Source organism: Suricata suricatta, chromosome 16 (genome assembly GCF_006229205.1).
Source record: "Suricata suricatta isolate VVHF042 chromosome 16, meerkat_22Aug2017_6uvM2_HiC, whole genome shotgun sequence".
Taxonomy (NCBI): domain Eukaryota; kingdom Metazoa; phylum Chordata; class Mammalia; order Carnivora; family Herpestidae; genus Suricata; species Suricata suricatta.
In genome coordinates, this window is record NC_043715.1 from 27042466 (window position 1) to 27058518 (window position 16053).

The following is a 16053-nucleotide window of genomic DNA, read 5'->3' on the forward strand; positions in this document are numbered from 1 at the left end:
CCCCGCCCCGCCCCCGCCCCCGCCCGATGCGCGGGCTCCGCGGACCTCCTGGTCAATGGAAGCGCGGACTGGGCAGTCCGCGCCGCGGTCAGGTGGGCCTCCCAGCTCTAGTCCCGCGCCGCCCTGCTCACTCTTCCGCTCCATCTTGGCTCCATAAGCTCGCCTTCTTGTTGACTCTCCTGCTGCCGGGGCTGTGGCAGCCGAGACCAAGTGACCTCAGCGAACGCGAGGAGACAGTGGGTCTGAGTAAACCCCGCGTTCCGGAGAATTCGCCTGGGGCATGGGGGCGGACGCGGATTGTTCGCTTCCTGTGACCCACAGTCATTAATTGAGCACCTAGTATGTGAGAGAGGAGGCTGTGAGGAGAGGAACACAGCGGGATGAGACAAAGCCAGGGCCTGTTCTCTAGGAGCCTCTACCTCCCTGTGCTATCGAGGACCCCGCTCCGAGATTCTCGGCCATAGGTATCGGCGCAACAGACAAGTCCCGCTCTTGGGAGCTTTGGGTTGGGAGGGACCGGTTTTCATGAGCTTCTAGCACATTATTACTCTTTCGACAGAGTTTAAACGCTTTTGCTCCTTTTGAACGGTTTCGCTTGGTTGAAATCTTTGCATTTAATTCCATTGCCCTGCCCCTTCCCCCAAGCAAATTAATGAATGTTAAGTAGATTTTTGGCGAAAGAAGAGATTTTCGTCCTTTCTTCAATTTTTAAAAACACTTCCCCTCCATCTTTTTTTCAAATAAAGACCCAGAAACCCGGATCAGTTACTCAGCATACAGCTAATCAGATACCGAGGAAACACGTGCACATTTGCCAAAAATCAGGCGTGTTCTGGGTGGTCTCTGAGATTTTGAAGAAACTAGTTCTTCGCTGCACAAAATGGTTTTACAGTAGACAGTTCCAGCGGACAGCCCCAGGGGCCCCTAGAGAAAGGGGCCAATCAGAAAGCTTCCATGGGGATAGGCCAGGCAAGAGGCCAGTAGAAAATGTTTTTTCTAACAGTTGGGCACTTCTATGGCTCTGAAAGCAAACTTGTTTGTTTCATTGCAACAGCAGAAAAAAAAGCACCCCTGTTTTGAAAATATTACCCAGCATAAAAATATATTTGCAATGGGGGTGGAGGGGAAGGCAGTTAAGGCCCACCCAGAAGAAAACATTTTTTTCCCTTGGAATTTTTTTAATGTGTTATTTGTCTCTTTCTATAAATAGCTATGTCAAAAGCTGTATGTAATGCAATTTGAATATTTAAATTTGAATCACATTTTATGTATTCTAGGAAATTGACAAAGGACTCATAAAGAATTATTTTATAAAATAACTAACTTCTTCGTTACTTACCCAGACCCCAGCCTACTTTGGTGTGTCTGTGGCGGAGGGGAGGTTGAGATATATCTGGTTTGCTGAAAATTAGTGTGTCACTAAAAATCAGCCTTCCAGATCCAAAACCGAGCTTAAGGTACCCAACATTCTATAGAATCTGTTGTTGCTTCTACAGGTTGCTAGAATGATTATGCAGATCTATCTGATATAGGGGAAAAATTCAGCAACCTCATCCAGATTCTGCTATCCCTACAAGGCTGCATCTGAGAAGACCAAAGAGGTAAGAATATAACCATTTTTTAAGATGTTGGGTCATATCCTATATTTTAATTCTCTTTCATATCAAGTACTTTTTGAGATCTTAGGCTATTGGGGAATTGTGGCTTAAACAGTTGAATCAAACTATCCTTGATTTTAATTATATTTATTCCTTCTTCGTATCACACCTAGTATGGTGAAGGCATAGACCTGTTTTTGTGTGTGTGTTTTTCTTTACTCCGTACTTATTAAGCACCCTATCTACCATGCTCCAGGTAATGTTCTAGGCACAATAGATATTGTATTTCAGGTTTGTCTACCCTGTTTTCTTGCTCTGGGTCACTTTGCATCTTTATAACTGGGCTTTATAAAGCAACTAATAATAATGCCCTTTGTACAGTGCTTTACAGTTCATGGAACACTTTTGTAAAAATTACCTCTTAGGATCTTCCCTTGTAAACCTCAGTTAGGCTCTGTGGTGTTGGGAGTGTCATGGTGAAGTGGAAAGAGCCTGGAGTATGAATCCAGATCAGACTGGGTATCCACTTTACAGCTGAGAAAACTGAGCCTCTGAAGGGGCAAATAACTTGTTCAAGGTTACACGATCATTAAGTAATCAACCAGGGCTCCTTTTATGGGTTTGTGGGTAATTTGAGAAACAGTATGTTGTATAAGTATACAAAGCATACTTTCTAGGCTCTGAGAATGCTCACAACCCCAGAACCCACTTCCCCCCCAGAGGAAGTGAGGATAACATCTCAGTTTTCTGCAAGTCATTAGTAATTAGATGATACAACAAGTGTTTAATTTGTCCACAATTAATTCCTGTGGGAATAGGGAAATTACAATCCTAACATCAGGAGTGAGCAAAGACAGATTCATTTGCTTTTATTTTGTATAGTCCTCAGAACTATGTTTCTTTGATTATTGCTCTTGGCCAGAGAATCATGCTAACTTACCCAGTCCTCAGTCAATTATCCATCTTGCTATTCTCACACACTGTTCGGCATATTTTAAGGGTTTTTTTTTTTTTTTTTTTTTTTTTTTGAGAGAGAGTGAGTGAGCTTGGGGGGAGGGGCAGAGAGAGAGGGAGACAGAAAATCGAAGCAAGCTTCTCACTGTCAGTGCAGAGCCTGACGTGGGGCTCGAACTCATGAACCATGAGATCATGACCTGAGCCGAAGTTGTCTGCTGAACTAGCTGAGCCACCCAGGCGTCCCTGAGTTCTAAAATTAGATAATTAGAATATTTCCTAAGAGGAGCAACAGCCAAAACCTATGTGGCTTCTAATTCTGGAGGACAGTAATTTATGATATACATAAGGCCCCCCAGTTTTGACTTAAAGAATGTGGGTTCTTATTAGATAAACCAAATTTCTCCAGTTTCCCCTTTTGTGATTAATCAAATATGCATGTATTGACAATCTGTTGTGTTTAATATATTGATTTTGATTCAAATGAAGGTTTAGGTAATTATAAGCTTGGATTCTTGAAATTCCTGGAATGTTTTATTCAAAACCATTCACATCAGAATAATTGGGATGCTACATAAAAATTCAGTTACCTGCCTTACTTCTACCAAGTCAGACTCTTCTGCAACCCATATTGATAGCCACTCCCCAGATGATTTTCCTGTACATAAAATGCTAGAACTTATACATACAGTCTGTATGTGCCAATTAATTTTATTAGGAGCTTACTTTTTAAAAGTTCAAACATCTCACATATTTCTGAATTCAACTTTATAAAAAATGTTTTATTTTTGAGGGGGTGGGCAGAGAGAGAGGGGTGGGAGACAGAGGATCTGAAGTGGGCTCTGTGCTGACAGCAGACCGCCTGATGCGGGGCTCGAACTCACGAACTAAGGACATTATGACCTGAGCTGAAGTTGGATTCTCAACCGACCGAGCCACCAAGGTGCTCCTCAACTTTTAAACTGTTTATTGTTTTAAAAATATTTTTGTCAAAGGAAAATATGAAAATTGCTATTCCTTTTGAATACTATTGTCATGGTAAGAAAATAAGGCAAAAAGTGTGGTTCATAAAGTAGATGAAACCAAACTAAATGTCAGTGAATTTGGTGTTTTAGGGAGAATGGTAGGTCACTAGAGATCTTACGTTACTTCACTAAGGGTTCCTATTATGAAATTGATAGCTCATAATATAACTTAATGGTCAATATAATTTAGAAAAATGTCTGGGTCAAACTAACAGATGACTTAGTATATTCTGACAGATATCTGGCATTAATGAAAGAAGATGTTGATCAAGTTTTTGTTTCTGTTCCTAAAAGATAGGACAGGCACCAGTTAGTCCATAGTCAATACTTCTCTGACTAGTATTGTTTTGAGCACATTTCTCAGACCTGTTGGAGCAGTGGTTCTCAAATGTTAAATGGTGCTAAGAATTACCTGGGATGCTTTTTAAACTGTGGATTCGTGGGTCTCATCCCTCAAATTTCTGAATTAGTAAGTCTGAGATGGAGGCTGGAGATGTTCATCTGTACAATCATATCTTCTCCCCTAAGTGATACTGACAAACTTTGGGAAACACACCTCTGAGGCTAAGAGAGTTGTCTTATCACTTTGTGAATATCCCAAAAGATCAAGCATGGCCCGCTGTCCACAGGCCATCAGTTTTGATACTTGTAAACTAAAGTCACCTATCTATAGGCAAGAATTAAATCAGATCATCTGCCAAAGTTCTCCCTAGCTCTGAGACTTCTTTATTTTTCTGATAGAAGTTTTGTGACTTGATGATTTGGGAAGATTTTTAAGATTAAGTTCAAAATGGTAGTGGCTTGTCTTCAAGTAAGGTTCTGAAAACTGAAATGATACTGACTTTAAATAAACAAATGGGAGATTCATTGGCTCTTAGGAGCTGGTGAGAAGAGAGCGTATGCTTTTGAAGAATCCATCAGAGAATCCTTTGCTAAATTTTGTGTCTTGTTTGTTAATTTGTTGAGTTCACGAAAAAAGTAGCTTCTTTATTAGTTCCTTTATTTATAATCTTAGGAATGAAAGATGCCATGGGAAGAAATAAAGATTTTGTATATTTTTAAATGAAGGGACTTGCATGAAGGAGCAGATTAAGGCTTGTAGGTAATTGAATTGAGCTCTTAAGTTATTGAAATCCATTATGTGGTCACTCCTGAGAACATAATTTGTTGAGTGTACTTTGATGGTTCAAGAGCCCCAAAGAGGGTGCGCTTTGTGATTTTTCTCAATTTAGGATAGCAAGAGAGTCCCCAAGGGATGCATTTGGCTGAGATTGAGTGGAAAGTTTGAAGGGGCTGGGATTAGTGCTTTCACATTGATAAGATCGACCAAGTGTTGAAATTGAAGTTGGAAGCTTGGCTTAATATGAAGGCATTACCTACCAGCCATGATCTGTGTTGGAATTTCCTTGGAAAAATCTTTCTTTAGAACCAAGAATAATAATACTTTTCAACCTTCCTGGGCTGAAGTTGACAGATAAGATTAGCAGGTACGTGTTTGTAAAATATTTATTTAGTACTTACTAAGTCCTCCAGAAGATGGGAGATTTCCTGACCTGAAGGTTTCTTGCATTATTTATCATATTTTCTATCTCCATAGAGCCTTTCATGCATGCAACTCTAACACGTTTTAGACATTATCTCATTAGTCTTCTGTAAGCTTCAAGGTCCAAAAAATTATCATCAATTGCTCTCTACAAATAGAAATTTTTTTTGTTACTGTCAGTTGTATTTGTGCAAGCAAAAACTAGATGAATTTTATCTGAATCCAGTTAAAACCAGTTTGAATTGGCTATAACAAGTATGACTAGGGAGACGAGAAGGGCTTTAATTAATTCAGGTTTATTAGAAGTGGGGTGAGAGTAGAAGTAGGTTGGCGAGACTGATTTAATGCTGTGACTTGTCTGCATCCTCTATGTGTGATTTAGGGTGTTCCCAAAGTCTGCCAAATACCAAGAACATGGTGTTCCATGGGGGTAACATCGTCTTCAGTTGACCTGACATTTGGGCATGTTATCTGTTCCCCAGAGGCCTGAAAAACCCTGACCTCTGTGGCAGAGAAAGCATTTTATTGAAATTTCTGTGTGTGTGATGGGGTACATCTATAAAATTGAATACAGGCAATTCAGAAAGAGACACCTTTTTAGCCAGACAACTATCCCATAGGACTTGTAGCTAGACTCATTCAGAACTTGAAGTAGAAAGAAAAGAACTGATTTTCCTCTCAAGCTGTCCCTGAAGTTGTTGCCTCTTCCCATGGCCACTGTAGCTTTTGGAGAGGGCTAAGAGGAGAGGAAAGAAAAGGAGGAGGAATATGCTGAATTAGTTATATCCAACATGAATTTAAAACAGTGCTATTCCCAGTCATCAAAGAGAGAACATATAAAGATCTCAGTAAAAACACTGAATGCAGTAGTTTAAATGACCAAAATTAATAAGGTGGATGCCCAGATGCAATCTTAAAAAAAAATCAATGGTACAATCTTGGATTAAGAGGTGGGATAAATGGGGCATGGAAAGAATGGGTCAATTCGATCATCCTTTCTTTTGATTCTACCACCTCTCCTCTGTTCTAGGAAAGACGTGCTGCCAATCATTTTTCCTTCTATTTCGCCTCCCCAGCATCTGCTCCACTCCTATACTTGGCTGTATCCCCCACCCCACAAACATTTCTCCAGCAAGAAAATAGTGATAAGAATGACATTTCCTCTGTCATTGTCTTTATATTACATGTCCACTGTGTATGTACCATGTGACAGACTCTGTGCTTTGTGCTGGGAGTAAACTGTGGAATGCAACGCGTGTGGTCCCTGGCATCATGGTGCACATAGTCTCTGATCTTTGAATTATACCAGTCTTTCATACATCATTTGATATGACAACCATTTGAAATCACCAAAATTTCTATTTACATTTCATGCATAATGAAGTTAAGAGAAGTTCAGTGGTTTCCCCAAGACCAGCTGGTACATTCTGCAATCAGTACGGCTCACCCTCATTTTCTGTGTTCCAAGACAACCTTCCAGTTACATCATGCTACTCCCCTAAGGTCCATGGTTCAAAGATTATATCTAAGTTGCTCATTTTAAGTAGCACCTAGACCAATTGTATTATTCACACTTTAGTTAGTTTTTACTTTGCTCAATAATCATCCCTCTCCCCTTATGAGGTACTATTGATCATAACAAATGGACTTCATCCAAGCAATTTGTGACCCCATGATATTTATTCCAATAAATGATTCCTAGCTCCTAATACAGAATAAATTATTTTTGTAGCAATCTTAGAATGCTCTCCGTGTATTGTGACATCTGCTCTTTCATAAAGATAACAGCTAGACATTGGGAGTAAATTATGTACAACTGGTAAAGGAAAATATTAGAAAACTTTAGTCCCAATAGGTTTGGACAATAATAAATGAAATCAAGAAAGGCAGCAGAGTGGAAAGAGCATTGGACTGGGAATCAAAAGATAGAGCTTTTAGTCTTGGTTCAGCCAACTTTGGGAAATTCAGTTCTTTTCCTAGGCCTTCATTTCCTTAATCAAGGCATTGAATTTTAGACACCTACTGTATTCTACATACATAATTCTAAATCTTGAGTTAAGTAGACAGAGATCCTGAAGAATGACATCAGGGAAATGGTAGGAGGCAGAGCAATAGACTTCTCCCATGGAGCAAAGCAAGAAAATGTTACAAATCCATTCAACCCTTGAATCTGAATCCATCTGTCCCACTGTTGAAATGGTTCCCTTTTCTCTTTTCCTCCTTTCAGATCAAGAATGAATCTTTCATAGATAGGTCTTATGGTATTTGCTTTAGAAATAGAACACCTTTGTAAACAAAACAAGCCAATATTATGAAAGGACTGTAGCTTGGCTTTGGTTTTTTCAACTTAGAGGTGACATCACTCCCAGAGACACTGGAAACTTTTTTAAGCCAATGATGAAGGGTTTTCTCAGATTGCCTTGTATTCCTTTCAGCACAGCAGGCAAATAATGGCTCGTAATCACCACCCAATTGATTTTGGGAGTATTTCTTTGTGGGTGAATGGAATGAGTGGGAAACATCCCACTGGGCTTGGGAGGGATAGCCAAGGGAGTCCCATAGATCCAGGAGTGAGACAGTCAGTGGTAAGTAACCAAAGGGGCAGGTAAGCCTCACAAGGAGCAGGCCTTCTCTAAACCCCCTCCACTGGGTCTGTTCAGTCCTCCCATTGTGATTTTCTCTGGCATTGGCTCTAATAGTTCCCCCAATGCTTCACTTCCTTCCCATACCCCCAGAGTACCTCTGCCAGATTAGTAAGCACTTAGTTAGTGACTACTAGTTGCTCCCTGGCTGTTTGCTGAGTTTCTTCAAGGGAGTAGAAGAGTTCAGCATAAGCTTTCACAACTGTAGAGATACCGGTCTCTACGCTTGGAAGAGCCAAGGATTTATAGGTTCATCCACTAGTGAGAAAAAAATTAAAGTTTTTCATTCACTACAGAACTCATCTGCTATGTTAAAGAAAAGTGGAATTGAACAGAGCAACACCTGGGTTCTCTACCCTGGAGTGACTAGGCTGTGACATTTCAGAAGTTTTGGAAGGTGAAGACAACTTGCTGTTGGCTCCAGAATTCAGTTGCTCCTTGCTCCTTGCTCCCCTTAGGGAGCTAGTAGGAATCAGCCTCTTTCACAGCGAGCTGCCAGCATTATAACTAGTGAGAAAAACCACTATCACCCCTGTGACAACATCTTGAGGCTTACATCTGAAATAGAATTCAAGTAGGGAATGGGAAATTGGGTCACATAGGTCCCTTCCAGCAGGGCACTTACCTCCCCGGGGCAAGGTAACTATTGTAGTATGGACCCTGGACTGCTCTGAGCCATGAGCAAGGAAATCCAAACCTCCTAGATGTGTTGCTTGGTGGCTAGGCATCAAATCAGTCTCTGTGCTGGTCCTTCTGTGAGCTAACCCTGGCCCTACAGAGTAGGCTCTCACCTTGGTCCTTGTGACTAGTTCCAGTAATAGGCTCTTTTAGGCTCTTTCTGAGCTGGCTTTGGGACTGGAGTTCTACTTTGATCCCTTCAACCTCGTGGAAATTAGAACCCAATTCCTAAACCCAAGTCTGCATGACTTACTACAAGCTATCACATCTTTGGTGCCCATCATTTGTCTACTTGAAACTTTACCTATTGCTGATCTCTGACTCCTAATACATCTCTCCACTTTTGGTTTCCATCTGTTGACATTGTAGGACCTTCCTCCCACTCCCATTATGGTCTACATGAACTGTCTGCTTACTGCCAAATTCCCTTAACACCATGTCTTGCCTGCATATTTGGAGTTTTTCCTTTTGGTCCCTGTTGAGTGGATCTTTTGTCCTGCCTAGTTCCAGTGGGATTACCTGTAGTCATTCTTAAACTTTAATGTGCATAAAAATCACCAAGAGTGCTTATTATAAGTATAGGTTCTGGGGCTTCACCCTTAAAAATTGTGATTTAGTTATTCTGAGACAGGATTTAGAAACTTGCATTTAAACATATATCTCTAAAAAGTTTGAGGTAAGTAGTATAAAAACCACACTCGGAGAAACTCGATCTAGTTTCTGGACTTGATCCTTCCTTAGGCATCCTATTACTAACCAAACCTGATTTTGACAAATCATGAGAAAATCACTTTTCTGTGAGGAATTTCTAAATATCATAATCATTGTTACATTTTAGGATATTATTTTTTGTTTTTACTTTTCTGCTTACTGAAAACCTTATAGAGGTTCTAATTCTAGCTCTTGAATCTGGCTAGTAAGTCATTTAAGCCTACCACAATTTAAAGAGCCTAAATTTTAGGGCACCTGGGTGGCTCAGTTCGTTAAGTATCTGACCCTTGATTTTGGCTCCGGTCATGATTTCACAGTTTGTGGGTGTGAGCCTTATGTCAGGCTCTATGCTGACAGTGCTGAGCCTGCTTGGGATTCTATCTCTTCCTTTCTCTTTCTACCCCTGCCCAACTTGCTCTCTCTCTCAAAATAAATAAATAAACTTAAAGGAATAAAAATAAATAAAGAGTCCAAATTTTGCTCTATGCTTTGAACTCTGACTTCTCTGTGGTGAAGATCACTGAATGTTTAAGAGATGCATCAATCAATGTCTCCACAGCAGCTTGCATTTTAGGGGAGTGGAGGAATGTGTCTTCCTCCCCTTGGATCTGGATTCACATTGTCCTCATCAAAGTGCCTGTGTATGACAATATAGGAATAACACAAGTTCATGTATAGATTGGCATAAGGAGAAAGGAGCTGGACACAGGATCTCTGGAAACAGGAGGAATTCAGGTGCAAAAGAACTTCTCTTTTTGTAGGGTTGTGGCTTCTGCGAGGCCCACCCTGGTCCAGAATATTCCTATTAAACATTCTTTGAAAAAATACTTCAAAGGACATGTTATATACCTCCTATTCCATTATATCAGGTGTGTGAAAAGGCATTCCCATTGGTGTAGAAAAAATTCTGAATAATTTGGGACCCCCAGGGGACATCAAGAAACCCAGGGAAAGAGTTCTACTTCTGGCCAAGATGGTATAACAGGTACTTCCTGTTAATGAAACAACTAGGAAAAAAAACCAGACAAAATACACGAGAATGTATTTCAAGATCTTGGACACCAGGCATTGAAGGACATGAGATAGGAAACAAATAAGGCCACCCTATGATTTCCACAGCTTACTGCCTTGAAGGAATTATCAGGCTGTACTACAGGGAGGGAGAATCCAGGTGGAGTTCAGCAGACTCCCTGGGTTGAAAAGTTGGAGTTGAGAATCCAGAAGGACCAAGGAAGCTAGAGTTCTCATGATAGAATTCTGGCGAGGAGAGATCCGCACAGAGAGGGAACTCTGGATATCTGCAGAGTCCCTCCTGGGTGTTCAAATTGCTAATTGTTACATGCATGTGAGGAAACGACCTAAGCCTGGGAAAGAACCATCAGAGATGATTAGAGGGAATAGTGGCAGCACTCACACAGGTCCAATAACAGGACTTGTTCTTGATAGCTAGACCAGAACGTCTTATAAATACTCATGGAATATTTGAGAGGGTACTCAGCAGGGTCTTGCCTCAATAGTGGAGAATAATCAGTTTCAGACTAAATGCTACATTGATCTTACCAAACAAGCAAAATCCAAAATGGTCAAATGGTATCCAAGAAACATTATTGTTATGAAACAAAACTCAAGAATATTTAAAGAAATACAGAAATACAGAAATACTCGGCACCTAACAAGGTAACACTCACTGTGTCTTACACCCAAACACATATTGCCATGCATCCAAATAAACATGAAAATCTGGCCCATAATGTGGAGAACAATCCATCAAGCAAACCAAATTAGAACTGATACAGGGGGGCGCCTGGGTGGCTCAGTCGGTTAAGCATCCAGCTTTGGCTCAGGTCATGATCTTACGGTTTGTGGGTTCGAGCCCCACATCAGGCTCTGTGCTGACAGCTCAGAGCCTGGAGCCTGCTTCAGATTCTGTATCTCCCTCTCTCTCTGACCCTCCCCTGCTTGTGCTATCTCTCTCTGTCTCTCAAGAATAAGCAAAACAAAAAAGGACTGATACAGGTATTAGAATCAGCAGACAAAGATATTAACAGTTATTTAATTGAACCTTATCTGTAACTGGAGATAAGAATATGTCTTTTTAAATGTACAGATTAGAGGCTCCTGGGTAGCACAGTTAGTTAAGCATCTGACTTTAGCTCAGGTCATAATATCATGGTTCATGAGTTAGAGCCCTGTATCAGGCCCTGTGCTGACAGCTGAGAGCCTGAAGCCTGCTTCGGTTTCTGTGTCTCCCTCTCCCTCTGCCCCTCCCCTGCTCACACTCCATCTCTGTCTCTCAAAAATAAATAAATGTTAAAAAATTAAAAAAAAAGAAAAAGTATTTTGAAATAAATTAATATTAAACATAACAAGACAACACTTATGAGATTTTAGCTAATGCAGTGCCTAGAGGGGAATTTATAGGTATAAAGGCCTATATTAAAAAAGGAAATCAAATCAGTATCCTTATCTTCTGCCATAAAAAACTAAAAGAGAAGAATAAACAACTTAAAGCTAGCAGAGGAAGAGAATAATAAGATAAGAGTAGAAATAGATGAAATAGAGAATAGAAAAACAGAGAGCACCAATGAAGCCAAAATTAGTTCTCTGGAAAGATCAACAGAATACAAACTTTTACTTAAACTAATCAAGAAAGGAAAAAAGACAGAAAGAGAGAGAGAGAGAGAGAAGACTTAAATTACTAAAATCAGAAACAAAGGAAGGAAATTATCACGAATCTTAGAGAAATGAAAAAGATTACAAAGGAATACAAGAGTAATGGTATGCCACTTAATTAAATAACAGATGGAATGGACAAACTGTTGAAACTAACTCAAGAAGTAAACAGTCTGAGTAGGCCTGTAACAAGGAGAGTTTGGACTATAGTTCAGAATTTCCTGGGGTGCCTGGCTGGCTTGGATGCAACTCTTGATCTTGGTATTGTGAGTTCAAACCCCAAGTTGGGTGTAGAGATTACTTAAAAGTAAAATCTTAAAAAGTAAAATGAAATGAAATTTCCCACAAATCCCAAGCCTAAATTGCCTCACTGGTGGAATCTATCAAAAATTTAAAGATGAATTCTAATACTTTACAAACTCTCAAAAAATAAAAGAGGAAGAAACACCTCTCAATTCAGCCAATGGTATCAATATTACTGTGATACCAAATTCAAAGATATCACAAGGAAACTTCAAATGAATTTCCATTGTGAATATAGATTTAAAAATCCTTAGCAAAACACTGGCAAACTGAATCTGGCCATATATAAAAGAGATGCACCATGACAAAGTGGGATTTATCTCAGAAATATACCCAAGGTTGAAAATGATGTAATACACCATCCTAATAAAGGACAAAAACCATGATTATCTCAGTTGATACCAAAAAGGCATTTGAAAAATTCCAGCACTCTTCATGATAAAAAGCAGTCAACAAAGTACAAATAGAAGAGAACTACTTCAGGGCTCAGTCCATTAGGAGTCTGACTGTGGCTCAAGTCATGATCTCATCATTCATGAGTTCAAGCCCTGCATCAGGCTCCGTGCTGACAGCTAGGAGCCTGGGGCCTGCTTTGGATTCTGTGTCTCCCTCTCTCTCTGATCCTCCTCCACTCATGCCCTGTGTCTCTTTCTCTCTCTCTTTGAAACTTTTTTTCTTCTTAAAAAAGAAGAAAGCTACTTCAATCTGATAGAAGACATCTGTGAGAAACATAACATATTTTATGGTGAAAAACTAAATCCTTTCTTCCTAAGATCATAAACAAAGGATGTCAGCTGAGGCGCCTGGGTGCCTCAGTCAGTTAAGCATCTGACTTTAGTTCAGGTTATGATCTCACAGTCATGGGTTTGAGCCCTGTGTCTGTGCTGACAGCTCAGAGCCTGGAGCCTGCTTTAGATTCTGTGTCTCTCTCTCTGACCTTCCTCTGCTCACACTCTGTCTCTCAAAAATGAATAAATGATAAAAAAAAATTAAAGAAAAGAAAGCAATTCAATTTACAATAGCATCAAAAACAAAACAAAAAAACCCACTAGGCAATAAAATTTTAAAAAAGAAGTACAAGACTTGCTCATTGAAAACTAAATAGAATTGTTGAAAGAATTTTAAAAAGATCCAAATAAATGGAAAGATATCCCATGTTCATGGATTGGAAAATTTAGTATTATTAGGATGAAATACTACCCCAACTGATCTATAGTTTCAACATACTATCAAACTTTTAGTTAGCTTATTTTGAAGAACTTGTCAAGCTGATTCTAAAATTCACATGGAAATGCAAGGGGGCCAGACTAGCTAAAACAATTCTGAAAAGGAAGAACAAAGTTGGAGGATGCATACGTCTTGATTTTAAAACTAAATACAAAGCTGCAGTAAGGAAGACAGTGTAATACTGGCACAAGAATAGACATATAGAGACATATAGATCAATAGAAAAAGATTAAGTGTCCAGAAATAAACCCTACATTATGGTCAATTGATTTTTGACAAGAATGCTGAGATAATCTAATAGAGAAAGAATAGTCTAGATACATTCAAAAGAACAAAATTGGGGTGCCTGGGTGGCTCAGTCGGATGAGCATCCAACTCTTGATTTCAGCTCAGCTCCTGATCCAACAGTTTGTGGGATCAAGCCCTGCACTGAAGTCTGTGCTGACAGTGTGGAGCCTGCTTGGGATTCTTTTTCTCCTTTTCTCTCTACCCTTCTCCCACTTGTGCACATGTGCACGCACACACACTCTCTCTCAAAATAAATAAGCACACACAAAAAAAGAGAAAATTGCATCTTTACCTCACTCCATACATAGAAATTATCTGAAAATGGGCCCTAGACTTAAATGTAAGAGTGAAAGCTTAAGAAGAAATGATAAATCTTCATAATATTGAGGTAATGGTTTCTTAGATACAACACCAAAAATACAAGCACAAAGGGAAAATAGGTAAGTTGGACTTTATCTATAGTAAAGCCTTTCCTGCTTTAAAGGACACCATCAAGAAAATGCAAGGCAACCCACAGTTTGGTGAAAATATTCAGAAATTATGTATCTGTTAAGGGGCTTGTATTTAGAATATATAAAGAACTCTTACAACTCAATAATAAAGAAGACAAATAACCCAATGTAAAAATGGACACAGGATCTGAAAGGAGATTTCCCCCAATAAGATATATAAATGGCCAATTAGCCATAAAAAGATGCTCAACATCATTAGCTGTCAGATAAACGCCAATCAAAACAATGAGCTACCACTTTACAGTTACTAGAATGGCTACAATAAAAAAGACAATTAAGTGTCATTGAGGGTGTGGAAAGATTGGAACCCTCATACATTACTGGTGGGAGTGTAAATGATGCAGCCACTTTGGTACTTCCTCAGAAAATTAAATATACCTCATAACCCAACAATTCTATTTCCATTTCAAGATAAATGAAAACATAGATGCATACAAAACTTAATCTTTATAGCCACATGATCCATAGTAGCCCCAAAGTGGAAAAATTGCCAATTGTCCATCAGCTGATGAAATGATGAACAAAATGTGGCATATCCATACAGTGGAATATTATTCAATCATAAAAAGGAATGGAGTACTTCTACATTCTACAACATGACATGGATGAACCTTGAAAACATTATGGTAAGTGAACCTTGAAAACATTATGGTAAATGAAAGAAGCCAAGCACAGAAGACGAGGTATCATAAAATTCCATTTGTATGAAATATTCAGAAAAAGCAAATCTATAAAGACAGAAATTCAATTAGTGGTTGACTAGTATAGGGGAAGGAGAGTTTGGGGGCAATTACTGTTAATGGATGTGCTAGGTATAATGATGATCTCCAAAGATGTCCACATTTCAATCTTCAGAACTTGTGAATACATCTCATGTTACATGACAAAAGAGGCTTGACAGAAGTGATCAAGTAAGTATACAGACCTTGAAATGGAGAGATTATCCTGAGTTACCCACATAAATGTCTAATCACTTGAATCTTTAAAAATGGAGAACCTCTCCCATGTTTGGTCAGAGAGGGAGATGTGAATGGTTAGAGGCATGCAATGTTTCTGGCTTTTTAGATGGAGAAAGTGGGCCATGAAGCAAGAAATGTGGGTGCCCTCTAGAAGCTGGAAACAGCAAGGAAATGGACCTTTCCCTAAAACCTCCAAAAAGCAATGCAGACCTGTCAACATTTTTACTTTAGCCCACTGAGGCCATTTCAGATTTCTGCTCCAGAACTCTAAGGTAATACGTTTGTGTTGCTTAAGCCACCAAATTTGTGGTAATTTGTTGCAGCATCCATAGAAAACTAGTATGAGCATCCTTTGGGGGTGATGAAAATGTCCTAAAATTATGTTGTAGTGATGGTTGGACAATTTTCTGAATATGCTAAAAATGGTTGATATGTACACCTTAAATAGATAAATTTTATGATGTATGAATTACGTGTCAATAAAAAGTTTTAAAAAGAGTAGAGCATCAATGAGGTAAGGAAACCAATATGTTTATAATTTGAGTTCCCAAAGTAAAAGTACAAAAAATATTTGAAGAAATAATGACCAAAAAAAGTTCAAATTTTAATGTAAACTACAAATCCATAGATCCAAAGATCACAGTGAAGCCGAAGCACCAGAAGCTTGAAGAAAACTATACCAAGGCTCATCGTAATCAAACTGCTCAAAACCAGTGATTAAAGAAAAATTTTAAAGGTAATCAGGGAATAAAGATGCATTATATGCATAGGAACAAAGATAAGGATGAGAGTGATTTCTCTTTGGAAATGAGACAAATGAGACAGTGGAGTGATATCTTTAAAGTACTAAAAAAAAATACTGTTAACATAGAATTCTATACTCAGAGAAGAGAATCTCTAAAAAATAGAGGCAAACACTCTGGAAAACAGTGTGGAGGCT

At 39.1% G+C, this 16053-nt stretch overlaps 1 long non-coding RNA gene across 2 annotated transcripts in view; it reads left to right on the forward strand.

The window, feature by feature from the left end:
* The first annotated feature begins 33 nt into the window (after positions 1-33).
* Positions 34-16053, forward strand: part of LOC115280749 — a 28345-nt gene continuing 12325 nt past the window's right edge. Inside the window, exons 1-4 of one of the 2 annotated variants that reach the window (XR_003903910.1) lie at positions 34-464; positions 1497-1601; positions 15220-15385; positions 15742-15849. This is a non-coding gene — a long non-coding RNA (uncharacterized LOC115280749). The remainder of the gene's footprint in view (positions 465-1496; positions 1602-15219; positions 15386-15741; positions 15850-16053) is intronic. The other variant, XR_003903911.1, reaches the window with a different exon arrangement.